The sequence below is a fragment of the Vulpes lagopus genome, chromosome 2 (assembly GCF_018345385.1).
Source record: "Vulpes lagopus strain Blue_001 chromosome 2, ASM1834538v1, whole genome shotgun sequence".
NCBI lineage: Eukaryota > Metazoa > Chordata > Mammalia > Carnivora > Canidae > Vulpes > Vulpes lagopus.
The window spans coordinates 2,800,661-2,817,677 of NC_054825.1; the positions used below are offsets into that span (position 1 = coordinate 2,800,661).

At 56.7% G+C, this 17,017-nt stretch overlaps 1 long non-coding RNA gene across 5 annotated transcripts in view; it reads right to left on the reverse strand.

The window, feature by feature from the left end:
* The window catches only part of LOC121484375, a 51,471-nt gene extending 42,690 nt beyond the window's left edge, over positions 1-8,781 (reverse strand). For 4 of the 5 annotated variants that reach the window (XR_005986014.1, XR_005986012.1, XR_005986011.1 and 1 more), the window contains exons 1-2: positions 7,128-8,781; positions 6,506-6,641 (exon numbers count right to left, since the gene is read on the reverse strand). This is a non-coding gene — a long non-coding RNA (uncharacterized LOC121484375). Of the gene's footprint in view, positions 1-6,505; positions 6,999-7,127 lie in introns of those variants that run through there. The other variant, XR_005986010.1, reaches the window with a different exon arrangement.
* Positions 8,782-17,017: the final 8,236 nt, after the last annotated feature.

Below are 17,017 nucleotides of genomic sequence, written 5' to 3' on the forward strand. Positions count from 1 at the left end.
TGGACCCAAAAGGCATCGACTGTTTTCATTTCTTCGATATTAAGAAAAATGATACCGATTCTTCCCCCATAGAAAGCCAGCGAGGTTGGGAGCGAGGAATTAATTACCAACATGCCTCTTTTTGCAGAAGCAGCGAGGGGGTCAGAGCCACTGCTTCTACTCAGGATACATCCTCCATCGAGCACAACTGGAAAAAAATATTTCTGACACTTCTTCGCAACCCAGCCCCATCTTGCTTTTAACTCCGGATTTGCTTGCTTTTGTCTTGGCAGCGAGTGGATGGTTCTCCCCCGGTGCCTGGCCCTTAGACAATGATGTAACTGGTATCTTTCGAAGCACTCAAGAGTGTTGGAAATCCACAAAAGAAGGCCTCCTTCAATATATGATGACTGGTGTGTTTGCCAACAACCCGACTTCATTAGAAAATTGGCACGTCCACCCAGCTGCCATGTGACACGCCGTTAACTGTGGACATTTGTTGTCTTAATGCTCAAGTACTCAGGGACTCGACTGATAAGGGAGAAAGTGTTTGGAATCTGCTGAACCCCACGCTTAGGGGGGCGCGCCACCTCACGGTATTGAAAATCAATAGTCACGTGACGGCGGGGAGGTCAGAGGTCCCCAGAATTAACTTCCTAGTACTAAATTACTATCCCTCGTTTCTCGGCTTATTTTCTAACAATGATACATTTTTAAGGGGGGGCTGGTTAAAAACCACTCATGAACACAAAGCGAGAAAACCAGGACCGCCGGCTGCCGGTTTCTACCCCCGCCCCCGCCCAGGAAGCATCAGGATGTGGAAGGCTCCGTCCATCTGCAGCTCAGGTTCTTTTAAAATCTATTTCGTTTTGAGCGGTGGTGTTTTAACCATCACGTGCAAGGACAGAAGCTGGCTTGGAAGCCGGCCGTGTCTCGGACTCACCCCTAAGAGCAGCTGAGTGGTGACGTGGGTGCCATCCCTGCCCTGGGCCGGTGCTTGGGGAGGTCAGAGCACAGGCAGCGGAAGAGGGAGAGGAATATGCTCCCGGCAGATCATTTTAATTGAGAAATAAGCTCCAGGGCCCAACCACAGAGTCGCTTCTTCAGATGTCGCTTCCGAACGGGATTCTGGAGCCCAGGGACCCCTCGGCCCCGTTCCCCCGCCTTCTCCGTCAGAACGGGGCCTCGGCTCACCTTAACGCGTGGGAAAGGACACGTGGTTAAAACAGGGGAGCACTGTATCAGCTTTTTCTGAAAACTGTGCATCTTCTTTGATCCTACGGCCAAACTGCACAAGTGGGCAGTTTCTTGGAGTTCGGCGACAGTGCGGAGTCTGAACCCAGTCAGTGAAAGGTTCTGGACCAGCATGCGGTTCTGGTCATTTGGAAATACTGGTTCCCTGAGTGAGGCGGATCTTCCAAATGTTGACACATTTCATTACATGATACTAAAAAGTCCTATTTGTATTGCAGTCCCATTAGAAAAATCTATTCAGAAGCTGTAAAGCTCATAGTAATAGATATAAATTTTCAAAAATTTGTTCAAGACAAAATTTTTAAAAAGATTTGCAGAGAGAGAGAATGAGAGCACAAGCGGGGGTGGGGGCATGAAGAGAAGGGGCATAGGAAGGAGAGAAAAGCTGACTCCTCGCTGAGTGTGGAGCCTGATGTGGTGCTTGATCTCATGACCGTGAGATCATGACCCCGGAGGTCATGACCATGAGAACACAACCTGAGCCAAAATCAAGCTTCAGGCACTTGATCAACTGACCCACCCCAGGCGCCCCCTAAAAACAAATTTTTATCACTGGCAATAAATATGGTCATTTGTTCTCCTTGAAAGGACAGGCTTACTTCATTTATTTTTATTTTTATTTTTATTTATTCTTAAGATTTTATTTATTTGAGAGAGAGAGAGAGAATGAGCAGGGGGAGAGGCAAAGGGAGACGTGGACTCCCTGCTGAGCAGGACCCTGGGATCATGACCTGAGCCAATGGCAGACACTTAACAGACTAGGCCACCCAGGCACCCCTACTTCATTCATTTTTGAGAAAATGCCTAGCACACACACGTCTGAATGACCACTCTTGGTAAACTCATCTTTTAATGTTCCCCCAGGTGTGGTTTCCACCCACTGCCCATGTCCCCCTGATGCAGGTGTGTGTGTGTGTGGGGGGGGACTCTCCCAGCCTGCTGAACCAGAAGGAACCCCCTACCACAACAGTAGTTCAAGGGGGGGGGGCGGGCAACGTGAACCAGTTCTAGAGTCACTCACCACCCAAGAATCTGAGCAGAAAGGGGCACATGGCTGCACTGAATCATGGCCTCCAATCACCTGCTTACAATGTTCAAATTATGGGATATTTGATGCAAAGAAGCCAATGTGATAATACCTATGTTGTGAAATATTATAAGGACACTAGTGAATCTACAACCCTGCCTAGGAAGTGGAACAATACGGGACCGTGTGGTTGAATATCTACATTTTCTACAGTTTTCCACCTTCCCATCTCTGCCCCAGAGGCAACAACTTAAATTTTGTATTTATCATTTCCTTGCCCTTGACAAGGTTCTAGGGATGTCTGGGTGGCTCAGTGGTTGAGTGTCTGCCTTTGGCTCAGGGCGTGATCCTCAGGTCCTGGGATCGAGTCCTGCATCGGATCCCCACAGGGAGCCTCCTTCTCCCTCTGCCTGTGTCTCTCTCTCTCTCTCTCTGGGTCTCTCATGAATAAATACACAAAAATTTTTTTTAAAGAAAAGGTTGTATTATGTATGTGTGCATGTTTATATATGTGTATATGCATAGGTGATTGTGTATGTATATATTTCCAGCATTATATATCCGTCGAGGCTTGACTTTTATTGAGCACAGTAGTAGGAAGGCCTAGCCACAGCAGTCAGACAACAAAAAGAAATAAAAGGCATCCAAATTGGTAAGGAAGAAGTAAAACTCACTATTTGCAGAGGACATGATACTCTATATAGAAAACCCTAAAGACCACCAAAAAACTACTAGAACTGATATATGAATTCAGTAAAGTCACAGGATACAAAATCAAACAGCAGAAAGGGAAATTAAGAAAACAATCCCAGGGATCCCTGGGTGGCGCAGTGGTTTGGCGCCTGCCTTTGGCCCAGGGCGCGATCCTGGAGACCCGGGATCGAATCCCACATCGGGCTCCCGGTGCATGGAGCCTGCTTCTCCCTCTGCCTGTGTCTCTGCCTCTCTCTCTCTCTCTCTCTGTGACTATCATAAATAAATAAAAAAAAGAAAAGAAAAGAAAAGAAAACAATCCCATTTACAACTGCACCAAAAACAATAAAATATTTTAGGAATAAGTTAACCAAAGAAGTGAAAGACCTGTACTCTGAAAACTATAAAACACTGATGAAAGAAATTGAAGATGACACAAAGAAATGGAAAGACCTTTCATGCTCATGGATGGGAAGAACAAATATTGTTAAAATGTCTACACCACCCACAGAAATCTACAGACTTAATGCGATTCCTACCAAAATACCAACAGCATGTTGAAATAAAGCTAGAGCAAATAATCCCCAAATTTGTATGTTCACAAAAGACTGATTAGCCAAAGCAATCTTGAAAAAGAAAAACAGAAGTAGATGTATCACAATCCCAGGCTTTAAGTTAGATTATAAAGCTGTAGTCATCAAAACCGTATGGTACTGGCACAAAAATACAAACACAGGTCAATGGAACAGAATAGGAGCAGAGGAAAACCCACAATTGTATGATCAATTAATCTTTGACAAAGGAGGGATGAATATGCAATGGGAATGAGACTGTCTCTTCCACAAATGGTGCTGGAGAAACTGGACACGCTACATGCAGAAGAACGACACCGGACCACTTTCCTACACACACACACCCACCAATAAACTCAAAATAGACACATCTCCCGAGGCAAGAGAAACAAAAGGGAAAATTAACTATTGATACTACATCAAAATAAAAAGCTTCTGTGCGGGAAAGGAAACAACCAACAAAACTAAAGAGCAATCTACTGAACGGGAGAAGATATTTGCAAGTAATGATTCTGATAAAGGGCCAGAACCCAAAATATATAAGAAACTCATACAATTCAATACCCAAAAACCAAATAATCCAACTAACAATGGGCAGAAGGCACGAACAGACATTTCTGCAAAGAGGACACACAGGTGCCAACAGACACGTCCCTCATCATCGGGGAAATGCAAAGCAAACTCATGGTGAGATACCACCTCACGCCTGTCAGGATGGCTGGAGTCACAGAAACAAGTGTTGGCGAGGACGTGGAGAACAGGAACCCCCCTCTTACACTGCTGGTGGGAATGCAAACTGGTGCAGGCACTGTGGAAAATGGCATGGAGTTTCCTCAAAAAGTTAAAAGAATTACTGTATGATCCAGCAACCGCACTGCTGGGTATTTACCCAAAGGATGCAGAGACACAAATTCGCACGGGTACCTGCACCCCAGTGTTTACAGCAGCAGCGTCCCCAGCCGCCAGGATCTGGAAGCAGCCCTAGAGTCCATCCACGGATGGATGGATGAAGATGTGGCGTGTACGGAATGGACTATTGCTCAGCCATGAGAAAGGATGAAATCTTGCCCTTTGCAACAACACGGATGGATCTAGAGAGAACGATGCTGAGTGAGAGAGGTCAGACATAGACAAATGCCGTATGAATTCCCTCCTAGGTGGAATTTAAGAAACAGAGGAGCAAAGGAAAAAAAGAAAAAAGAGAGGCACTAAGAAACAGACTCCTAACTCTAGAGGAGAAACTGTTGGTTGCCAGAGGGGAGGAGGTGGGGTTGGGGGAACAGGTGATGGGGCGAAGGGCACGCGTGTCCTGATGGGCACTGGGGGACGTACAGAGCTGTCCGATCACTGTATCGTACACCTGATCCCGATACAGCACCGTACTTTAACTACACTGGAGCTGAATTAAAAAAAAAAACTTAATTAAAAAAGGCTTGTTTGGGACGCCTGGGTGGCTCAGTGGTTGAGCGTCTGCCTTCGGCTCAGGGTGTGACCCCGGGGTCCTGGGATCGAGTCCCACGTCGGGCTCCCTGCATGGAGCCTGCTTCTCCCTCTGCCTGTGTCTCTGCCTCTCTCTCTGGGTCTCTCATGAATAAATAAATAAATTTTTTTTTTTAAAGGCTGGTTTGTGATCTTTCAGAATTAGTGCAACCCCCTGCACTCTGCTTTGTTGACTTCTCACCCTGTATCTGGGACACACCCACGTTACAGCATGAAGCTCTATTCACTTTCAAAGCTGCACAATGTCCACTTTTCATGCACTTGTTTTTCGCTGGACTGGTGTGCAGACTGACTAACCCAGGCCTGGTTTCTGGGTGCAAGTCAGAGTCCCCAGGGAGTGTGCGTGGCGAAGAGACGGCCGGGCTGGAACGCCACAGGGTAAAGCCACAGGACGTCCAAAGTCACTGCACACACAGACTCAGAGCTCTTTTCAATATCTTCTAGAAGCTTTTCTTTGAATTCCTAGAGCATCAACCATAGTTGACTCTTACTACGCACGGGCACTTGTGGGCTATTCTAGAACGCCAGTGGGATCAGGACAGATTCTGAGGCCTTGGGCTTCCCATCTTCAAAGCTGGATTGTTTTGGGACATGACACTTATCTTTCCTGTGGGGGGAACTGTAGTGTATCACAGGGTGCTGTGGGATCACAGCTGCCCACCTTGATGAAGAGTGCACCTGTCAGCGCTCTGCTGGTGACCGTGCTCTTTGAAGAGGCCGGAGAGGAAGAGGGCCTACAGCACAAACAGAGGGCCCGCTGCCTGCAAAGTGGGCTTCGTCAGACCATACACCAGGCATCGGAGGGCACCCAGAGGTCTCTCTCAAAAGGACAGACTTTCCAGAATGTTCCGACGATGCTCAGAAAGCAGGCTTTTCACATCCACTAGCCCCTGGTTCCTCTACTGTTTGGGCACAACTTTTTTTTTTTTTTTTTAAATACATTGAAAACAATTCTTTTCAGAAGTTTCTGCTTCTAGCTGAGCTCGTCTGAAGCAGATTCCTGCAGGGTTGGCCAAAGGCGCGGCCACCCCACGTGTGACTCAGGCTCTGCTGTTCCTGAAGCTGGCTCCACCCTGCCGACGGCAGGCGATGAGCCGCTGTCAGACGGTCGTCTCACCTGGCATCACCCTCTGTAACTGCAGGCCTCCGGGGCCGTCTCGGGTTGTTTCTGGCCCCGGCAGTGGCTCTGCGAACTGGCTGCTGTATTTTCCAGTGGTGAGGAGAGCTTCCAGGGGGTTCTTCCAATAATCATCATCTTGATCTTAAATGTAAATATTGTCACCGTGGTTTAAAGAGAGATTAATGGTTTGCTGACAGCTCCGTAGGTCCTTAGGAAGTAACGTACCAAAGAGAACATCCAATCACCATCTTATTCCCAACCGCACCAGGGAACCACACCCACCGCTGGCTGCCTGCGTCTCCAGAGCTCGGGCCGGTGCTGTCGGGTCTGGGGCTTGGACGTCTTTTCTGAGCAACTTACCGACTGAGAAGGACGTTCGGCATGTGTCCCACAATGAGGGAAAATAGTAGAAACTGCTGAATGCCAGCTCAGTGCCAGGTGTCTCACACGTCCGGCTCTGCTCTCTGCAGAAACTTCGAGGCAACAGCTTCAGCTCCTTTCCAGAGATGAGACAGTGGAGGATCAAACAGGTTTGGGGTGGCCCAGTCACTCACCCACCATGGCCGGCTAATCGCGTCACTGCCCGGAGCCCCAGGCCCTTGCGGCCCCCTCTCTGTGCATCCCTGGACTGCAAGTCACACCAGCCCGAGGTCGTGGGCAGCAAGACAAACCCACTGGGGCTAGTTCACCCGACCCTGTCCCACCTGCAGAGCAGCATAGGACGTGCTGCCAGTGGCCCCGGGGTGCGGGACAGTCTTCCCTCCTGCTTCGGCCTCAGCCTCAACCACACCTCCCTGATGAAGCCAGGCCCACAGCCCTGTCAGGGCCACCGCGCAAGCGTCAATACCGGGAGGACCCGCCAATTATACTCCACATCTGAATTTCTTATATTTTCTAAGTGTTTTACACTAATTAGTTAGTCCTGTTAGCTCTAAGGATTAGTAGCTTCTCTAACAAGACACAGCGACGTTAAGTGACTTACCTAATTATGTAAAACACGGGATGCAGCGATGAGACGGCAGCTTCTCTGTGGCGGGCTCGGGCCTGCTCTGCGGGGCGAGGCGCCCGCCCGCCCTCTGTGCTCATGCGTCCCCAGGAAGCAGGGGATGCAGTCCCCACCTCCGCAGGCCAGTGGGGCGCTAGCTGAGGTCCCCGTGCTCTCCTTGGGGCCTGGCTCCTCGCGGATTACCTCCCCTGCCAGGAAGCCAGTGCGTGACCCTTCCCTGCCCCATGCGGTGCTGCATGATGTTCAACGACAAAGGAGCAATTCAGAGAAGCGCACCATCCTGAGGCAGGAAAGTGGAGGAAAAGCCGCAGGAGGTTGCAGGTCTGTGCAGACCCGGGGGACTCCCACAGACTAGGGCAGGGGTCCTGGGGCCTCAGCATCCCCCTGTGGCACAAGGCTGAGGACTGCCACGCTCTGCTCTCCTGACTGGCTGCCACCGGGAACTTCACCCAGAATGGACCCCACACGTGACCCCTCCACGGCGACGAGGGTGTCTGCCCCCCTCACCTGACCATCACCACTGCCCTCCGGGCCCCCAGTTTCCTCCTGCAGGGCCAGTGCCACCCAGGCCACCACTGCTCTAAGTTGTCAAGTGCTCCTTCTACTTGAAAAGCCTTCCAGATCCTGTCCGGCAATAACAGGTGCAGGGCATGCCCTGCCTCCTCCAGGAAGGCCCTCTTGATTTTCTAGTTCAGACCACCCTCTCTTCCATGACTGTGCCTACTCTCAGAACGCCCTGAGCTATTTTTTTTTTCTCATATTGGTGTCACACAGCCCGTCTAGGTAGGGACTGCTTGCTGTTGTTCCCATGGGCTCACCCGGGGTCTCAGCCAATTGCCTTGCAGGGCGACAGCAGGTGCGACAGGTTGGGTGAAAATGGCACCAGTCTTGAGGCTAACCTGCACTTGCCAGTGCTGTGCTTAAGACATCTGTCAGGGACCCTTCACCAGGTAAATACATGGCTTTTAGAATCAGAAATGTTAACATGTTTCTGCTGCAAATATTTGGGATGCACAGATAAACACAGAAGAGGAGGTGCGACCACTCATGATTTCTGTGTGCTGAGGCAAGCACTGTGGGACCTCGCTCTACAGACGGTCTGGTGGGACTTCGTCAAGATAAGAAGCTTCTGCACAGCAAAAGAAACAGTCCACAAAACTACAAGACAACCTGCAGGATGGGAGAAGAGATTTGCAAATGACACATCAGATCAAGGGCTAGGATCCAAGATCCATAAAGAACTTATCAAACTCAACACCAAAGAAACAATCCAGTCATGAAACGGGCAGAAGACGAACAGACATTTCACCGAGGAAGACACAGACACGGCCACCAAGCACATGGGAACGTGCTCCGCATCACGGGCCACCAGGGAAATACAGATCCAAACCACACTGAGATCCCACCTCACCCCAGTGAGAACGGGGACAATTAACAAGGCGGGAAACCACACATGTTGGCGAGGATGCAGGGAAGGGGGAGCCTCCTGCAGTGCTGGTGGGAATGTGACCCGGTGCAGCCACGCTGGGAAACTGGGGGGAGGTTCCTCAAAGAGGTAAAAATAGTCCTGCCCTACGACCCGGCAATGGCACTGCTGGGGATTTACCCCAAAGATACAGATGCAGGGAAATGCCGGGACACCTGCACCCCGATGTTCATAGCAGCAACGTCCACAGTAGCCAAACTGTGGAAGGGGCCTCGGTGTCCATCGAAAGATGATGGATCAAGAAGCTGTGGTCTGTGTGGACAGTGGGATATTCCTCAGCCGTTAGAAATGACAAATACCCACCATGTGCTTCGACGTGGATGGACCTGGAGGGTGTGATGCTGAGCGAAGTAAGTCAGTCGGAGAAGGACAAACATCACATGGTCTCACTCATACGGGGAATTTAAAAGATAATGAAAGGGAATAAAGGGGAAAGGAGGAAAAATGAGTGGGAAATATCAGTGAGGGAGACAGACCATGAGTGACCCCTAACTCTGGGAAATGAACAAGGGGTGGTGGAAGGGGAGGTGGGCAGGGGGTAGGGGTGACTGGGTGACGGGACACTTGACGGGATGAGCACTGGGTGTTATACTATATATTGGCAAATCGAACTCCAATAAAAAAACATACATATATAAAAAAAGGGAAAAACAAAGCCCTAAATAGACTTCCATGCATATGTGATGTCTGAGCACTACCGTCGCCTTCCCGCAGCACGGCAGGACACAGACCCCCAGCTCAAGGGGCTCCAGGACGGAGCTCAAACACCGCACCATCCCCCCAGCATGCAGCCCCCGAGGCCGCGGCAGCCGAGCTCAGAACCAGCACGATGGACACGGGCGGAGTGAAGCCAGAGGCTCTGCGTTGGGAGTGGGGGGCTCTGAACACCCCCTGTGCTGCAGGAGGGAGGTGGGAGACAAGAGGGGCAGGAGGGGCCCACAGCAAGCAACGAGCCAACCCGAGACACCGCGGCCGGCTCAGGCCGAGCCCACGACAAGCTTCCATCCTTCCCTGAGAAAAGCTGTTCATCTACATCTGAGACCAATTTGCTTGAAACTACGGAATACCTGTCACATCGCTTCCTGGCGCAGGAGTCAGATGTTTGCATGGAAAAGAACCGACAGCTACATACCTCTTGGTGTTGTAATATTTAGACGTGTCATCCTGCATCTCGAAGAAAAGGCAGCTTTAAGTAAACGTGTGTTCTCAGCTCGGCATGAGGCGTCCGGGTCCGGGTCCGGAGCGGGAGCCGGTGCCCGGAGGGAACGGCACCTTCAGCCTGGGCTGCAGTCGTGCGGACCCCGGATGCACGTGTTTGGGAACTGGGGGACTCAGAACCTAGAGCTGGGGACACAGCGGGCCCCCCAGACAACGACCACGCACGCGTGTCCCGGGAGGGTGGCAGGTGGCTTGGCGGCTCTTCAGGGGTTACAGGCAGGAAAGAACGGGGCTCCCAAGGGTCAGGGGTCCCATGGGGTACGCAGAACATGAAACATGTGAGTCCTCTGCAGTCAGACTGGTCCTAACTCCCTCTCTTCTCGGGGAGAGAAAGGAACCGTCGGAGGAACACAGCACCCAGCTTCCTTTAGGGTCAGGACAGATTCAAAGTGACTGTGTTATACGTGATGTGATGTCATAAAACCACGTATAATTTGTTTAAACGAGATTACAGAGTTTGGAACCGAATGTTCCCAGAGCCCACCTCTCTCACGGGGGCCTGGTGGTCCGCGGCCAGGGCTGGGCTGCACACCTGCTCCGCCGCACCTGCTGCTCTCCCGGCCGCGGGGCCCTGTGCACGGCCCCCTCGCTGCGCACACGCTGTCTTGCCGGCACGTGCCCTTCTCCTGGCCTCGGGGTGTCTGCACACAAACGCCGGCGAGGAGGCCCCGACGAGGGCCCGGCTCCCGAGGTTGCCCGGCGGGCCAGGGCCTGGCCCGTGCCCTGCGGAGCTGGAGGGAGGAGCACGAGGCTCTCCGGCCGGCCCCCCAGCACCCCGGCCAGCCCTTCACGGAGCGGGGACCAGCTCGGGACGGTCGGGGTTTTAGAGTAACGTTCATTCACGCTGCGTCCGGAAACCCGCTGGGAAGTACGTGATGCTGGGGGGGATTTCTGGGTTCCCCGTCAGACACGTCCTCCGTCGCTGCGGTGCTGGTGAGACCGTCCCAGGCCGGAGCCCCCACCCCCCCCACCCCCGGCCTCCAGGGCACCCGCACCCACTCCGCCAGCGGGTGACCTGCTGGAGACCTGCCCCGAGCCAAGCAAGCCCGGCTCTGCTCCCCCTGCCCCGTGGTTGCTCCCAGGTGTGCATAACGCGGTGAGTTAAACGTTAAAAGCGTGGGCAACAGAGCCCTTTACGGGGCCAAGGCCCTCTCGCTCCTCTGGGCACAGGCGTCTGCCCGCCGCATCCGGGCTCCGGCCTCAAAGCGCAGCTTTGCAGCATCGTATCAGAGCTGTGACCCTGCTGCCCCTCGCGCCCTCGGGTCCGTGACGGGGAACCAGCCTCAGACCAGGCCTCCCCTCGGATCCTGAGATTTTCCACAAACAGACGTGAACCGATACCCCCCCCCCCCCGCAAACACCCTCTTGAACAGGGAACTCACTTTCTGAGGAACACGGGGTCCCCTTTGGCCTGGCTCCACCCCGTTGCCGACCCAGGCCCACGGGCCACCAGGAGCCACATCCCTCCCGTGGGGTCTAGATGGGGATTCTGGACACTCGGAGAGGCCGGGGCCACGGGGGCAGGGGTGCCCACAGCACCAGGCGGGCATCGTGCGGGCACCACGCCTTCTGCGTTTTCTTTCTAAAAAGCTGAGGGTGGCTCCCCTCCCCCTCCTTCCTTCCAGAAAGAACCTGTCCTCCCACTCAGAGTGGTGGCGGAGCGGCTTGGGGTAAGGGAGACCAGGACCCCTCACCACGTCACACAGTAGGACCTTCCAGCCGCAGGGAAGGGCCCCGGTCCAGGAGGACACCGCACCCCGGCTGCTGCCTGCGTCGGGCTCTTCTCGCACCCACCCTGGCCCTGCCGTGCACCCACCGGTATAGCCTGAGACAAGCCCCGGGAGCCCTGGGGCCTCGGTCTGTCCACCCGCAGCCCTGAGGGTGGGCTGGAGCTACAGCCTGCCTCTACCTGCACGCACAACGTGGGCCGAGGGGTCTGCTGGGCTCGAGGAAGGGTGGGGAGCATGCAGGAGCTGGGGGTCTGTGCCAGAAAGGGCTCTCAGGGTTGGGGGGTGTGGGGCCTACGGTGCCCAAGGCCGAGGCATAGGCGGCTCCTGGGAGCCGGGGGTCCAGCGCCCTGGGGAGCTGCTGATGGTGGGCGGTCAGGGTGCAGGTGGAGGGCGACCTCACCTGCTGTGCTGGGCCAGGCGCCCGGGCCTTGCCTTCCCCAGCTCTGCTCAGCCCCAGAGCAGACAACCTCCAAGCAATCCTCGGGAAACCAGGCCCATGGAGGGCTGGCTACCCTGGGGTGCTCAGGGCCCTCCCCACAGTGGGCATGAGGCCAGAGTGTTCCGAGGGCTGGGCTCCTGCAGGGAGGCCCAGGCGGGCCCACCTCCCTGGAGAAGGGGCCAGGGGACTGAGGAGCTCGGGGTGATGGAAGCGGGTGACAGTCACTGGAGCCTGCCTGTCGGAGGAGGAGGCTGGGAGCCGAGCGTCTGTGGCCGAGCACAGCCAAGAGAGGTTCTGGGGGGCGGGGCGTGCTCACGGGGAGCCCCATGAAGGCGGTGTGGGGCCGGCCCCTTGGTGACGGGCTGGCTTATGCCACCAGAGCCTAGGGCGCTGTGCACCTGCACAGAGGGAGGTGCAGCCAGGACCTCTCACCTCCAGGCCCCAAGACAGTTCACGGGGATGGGGACCCAAGGTTTTCCGGGACTCGAGGAGATACAAACCCACCAAGGGAGGGACGTGGCATTGCAGCAGACACGTCCTAACGGGATGGGGCAAGCTGCTGTGGGCCTTGGTCAAGAGCTGGGCAGGAGGAGGAGGGTGGGAGGACCACGTGCACCGCCGCCCCCGAGGAGAGCCCTACAGCGGGCGGAGAGAGGGACCCCTTTGTGGGACACCCAGTCCCGGCAGCTCCTAGGCCGGCTGCACTGTCCACCGTCCACTCGCCGGGCTCAGCAGCAATCCCGCAGATGTCCAGGGAGCTGCCAATGCCACTCACTGCCCTTCTACGGGCTCCGGACTCACTACCTGACCACCTGGCCGTGGTGGCGGCCTGCGCTGAAACACGACCATGGGGACGCCCTGGCGTCTTGGGCAAGTGCCACAGGCTTGGCGCTGGCTTCTGCGCCTGGCTGGGGAGGCACCTGGTGAGGGCAGACCCATGTCCACGGCAGTGTCCCCAGGGGGCTGGCCGGGCACATGGTCACTCAGGCCTGAGATCCTTGAATCGGGAAGGAGACCCCAGGCCACGGCCCCTAGATAACCTGGACCCACCACCGAGGGTCACAGGCCTGGACTAAATCCAGCCACAAGGGGTGACCAGAGGCCTGCAGGGCAGAGCTGACTCGAGGCCCCGCCCACTCCCTGCTGCCCCTTCCTGGCCCCGTGCCCACTACGCGTGGCAGTCCTGGCAGTGACGGTGCGTGTGGGCTGCCACCGTGCGCCCAGACCCCACCCTTACCTGTGACCAGAGCTGCTGCAGGCCTTTCCCAGGAAGTTGGAGCAGCCGTGCCGCCTGCAGGTCGTTGGCAACCAGGCCCCCCTCCAGCGGCCGGGAGGGGCCCTGAGGAGCACAGACTGCGGTTCTTGGGGAGAGCCTGCCTTGAACGAGCTGCACCGCAGGTGGCTCCCTCTGTACCTGCACAGACCCTCCTTCCCCCGGTTCAGGATCACCACGGCCACCAGGAGACACGGCCACCCGTCCTGACCGAGGAGAGGAGCCAGCGTGTCCGATGTGCCCATGCGTTCAGGGGACAGAGCCAGGGCAGGGATGGGGTCTCCATGACCTCTGATGGCACAGGGCTGGGGGCTGGGTCACTCCAGGACCACCCTCTGGCCTGGGGGTAGCCCTGGCCAGGGTGACACTCTGCGGCGCAGCTGAGAAGGGCGACCCTAAGGATGGAGGGCCTCGGCTGGGGAGAAGCCTTCAGGGGTGGGAACATCACTCTAAGGCCCTGTGGGCGAGGCGGCTGCTTGCTCTCCATGTGCTTCCTGCGGGAGGGACCGAGGCTGGCCCGGTGTCCCCAGGACAGGGACGGCAATCCTGAGCACCACCCACGTGAACAGGGTCTTGGGAAGGCGCTGCCCTCCTGCTCCGGAGCGGGAGGCTGTCGGTGCACCTGGGTACAGGGGCCTGCTGGCCTCTTGGGCCCACTGACCAGATCAGCTCCCAGGAGGACCTGGCAGGGGGCACTCCCAGCCAACAGCCCTTCTCTGGGCCCCATGGGAGCTGGCTCCAGAATGCTCCAGGTCTGCCTCATGGCTCCGCTTCCATCCACCTCACCCCTAACCGGAGACTCCGACGTGGCCGGTAGGATGGACGGTGTGGTCACGGCCACTGCCCTGCCACCTTCTGCAGGGGCCGTGTCGGGCGGGGGGTAACCTATGAGTGCAGATGTGCACCGTCCTGCACGTTTGCTGGGGCAGCCCAGGCAGGGTCCCCCGGGGAGGCTGCACGCGGCAGGAGGGTCACAGCCGAGGCCTACAAAGCCACGAAAGCCCTTTTCCCAAGAAAAATGGTCCAAGCTGTGGTGCAGGAGGCCACGTGAGGGAGATCGCTGGGGTTCTGGAAACAGCAAAACTCCTGGGAAGACAACATTTCAGGAATTCCTAACCAAACTAGGTCTGAGTGCGAGTGTGGCAAAGGGGTGGGCTCCCCGGGCTGCCGCGCCGGTGGGGGGGGGGCAGGTGCTAGGTCCGGGGGCCTGCAAGCCGCAGCCTCCTCCCGCCCACGGGCTGCCCTGGCCATGCCCCGGGCCCCGCTCTCCATGCCTGGGGACAATGCGACAGGCACCAAGCAGACGACCCGAAGGACGGTCTGCTGAAGCCACACGGATGGGTGGGCCCCTACACGGAGGCTCCTGCGGGGTACCTGTCTGCCCCCGTGTTGGGACTCAGGACAGTAGCAGCTCCGAGGAAGCGTCCGGAGGATGTGTCGGGCCCAGGCAAGTGCTCCAGCTGCACGGGCGCCAGGGCTGCTGCTGGGTTCGGCTCCCCCACCCGGCACCGAGGACTTCGTGTTTGGGGCATACACGAAGGCGGAATCTTTTATCCGGAAGGATCTCCAGGCTTTCACAGAACTTACCTCGACTTACCCCGACTGAGTCGACGCATGCCGGGAGCTCGGCTCAGCCGCACAGCCTCCTGCCCGGGGCCCCTCACCCGGTGGGCCGCCCCGCACCACACGCACCTTGCGCGGCTATCAAGTGAGCGGTGAGGGCGGTCAGGGCTCCCGGCCTTGCTTTCTTGGGCCCTCGATGGACTAAATCCCCACAGACGGCCCGGGGCTGGGCTTTCCTTCTTGGGAGGGGCTGCTCCGGACGGCGGGTACAGGTTCAGGGCCCCTTGAGGGAAGGCCCGCCCGCCCGCTGGAGGGCACAGCTTGGCACCGCCTGCCAAGACGCTGACACGTGCATCTACTTCTCGTAGCTATGGCAATCAAAACAGGCAAAAAGCAATACTTTTTGCACAATATCACATGTTGCTTAATGTTTGGACACTGATATTTTCTCCAGCTGGGTTTTTCTTAATTTAAGTCAACAAACCAATCTGGAGGCAAACATGTTGCTCGTGTTTGGGAACCAAACAAAAGTGATGTGCGGCAGGAAGACTTAAGAAAAGGCTCAGGTGTGCGTGTGCTCGGGGTGCGCTTGCCCGGGGAGGACTCAGGCGCTCAGAGGCAAGGGATGAAATGGGACAAAAGTCCCCGACCTCCCTGCGCCATCGCCCGCGCCCCTCGCCCCAGGGCTGGTGCCTCCTGGCAAGAACCACACACAGAGGAAAAGCGCTTGGAGTGCCCCCACGGGGTCCCTGGCAGCCAGCGGAGGGATCTCGGGCCCGGGAGCAGCACACGCTCCCCTTCCTCGGCATGAGTTCAGGACAGCGACCCCCTGGAGCTCCTCCTCGTGCCCTCAGACGCAGGGCCACCCGCTCAGGTCGAGCACCTACACCCCCTGAGACGAGCTCCACTCACCAGTCACCCAGGAAGGCCGCTCAAACCACGGTGAGGAGTACGAGGCTCCCCGAAGGTGCCCCGCGACACGGGTGCACGCGTCCCACGATCGATCCTAACTGGCGTTCGTGCAGTTTTTTTTCTTGGGCTTTTTATCTGCCCCTCCCCCCCCAACAACGAAAAAACATCGAGAACACCTTAAAGACTTGTTAACGATGTCCTTTCATCAGTCCGGGCGCCGTCGGGGTCGGGCTCTGCGTCCGGCCGCGCCTCGCTGTCCAGGCCCTTCCCTACGCCTCACCCCCCACCCGCCCAGCACGCACCCCACGGAGCCGACCGGCTGATGGAGGCCAGACGCGCTCGTCTGTCGGCAGCTGGAGACACGGGGTCCGAGGCCCCTGCACAGCCGCCCTCGGCCGCCTAGAGACGCGTCGGGACCTGCAGTTTCTCCAGGCTCTGGGCCTGGCTTTCAGCTGCCACCCCTTTTCCTTCAGACAGACAGACAGGACAGACAGGACAGACAGGGGCCGCATGGCAAAGCCCCGCGTAAGCCTCAACGTCTTTGAGACTGATAACACGCAAAATTGATGTGGGCTTCAGCTTCCTAAACACAAACTCTCAATCAAATGCCGGCGAACAAGAAAGAAAAAAACCGCGCCTGGGCTGAGGGAGGCCCAGCACGGCGAAACCCCCGCCGCGGGCCGCGGGCTGCCCTCTGCCCCCGACCCCGCCGCCCGGACGGCGGCAAGAAAACACACCCCGACGACGCGCTCGGGCTCCCGACACATCACGGCTCCCGGACCACAGGGCAAGGCTCGGTTTCCTGAACGCTCTTGTGGGACAATCTTTTGAGTAAAATAAAACTCTTTTCCTGCGTGCCCCTCCCCGTTGCCCCCGCGTTGAGTCATTTATCACTCGAGAGTCCTCCTCTGTGCGGTTTAAAACCAAAATTGCACGAAGACCCTCGGCAAGCTCCAGCGCGGACGGCTCTCCCCTCGATTCAGCTGCGACGGCGGGCCGAGGTCTGAGCTGGCGCTGCTACGTGGTCACAGCGGGGGCGCTGGCAGCCAGGGTGGAGCACGCGGGGGGCGGCCGGGAGGACACACGGCCATCAGCGCCCGTCCGCACCGCCAGGGGCACCGCGCGGCTGGGGGGTGGGGACAAGGGCCTCCGGAGACGGCACACGGACCCCACGGGGCTCCCACGGCATCGGGCCACCACTTAGGTTCTTAAGCAACCTCCCCGTCAGGCGTTCCTGCTCACGTC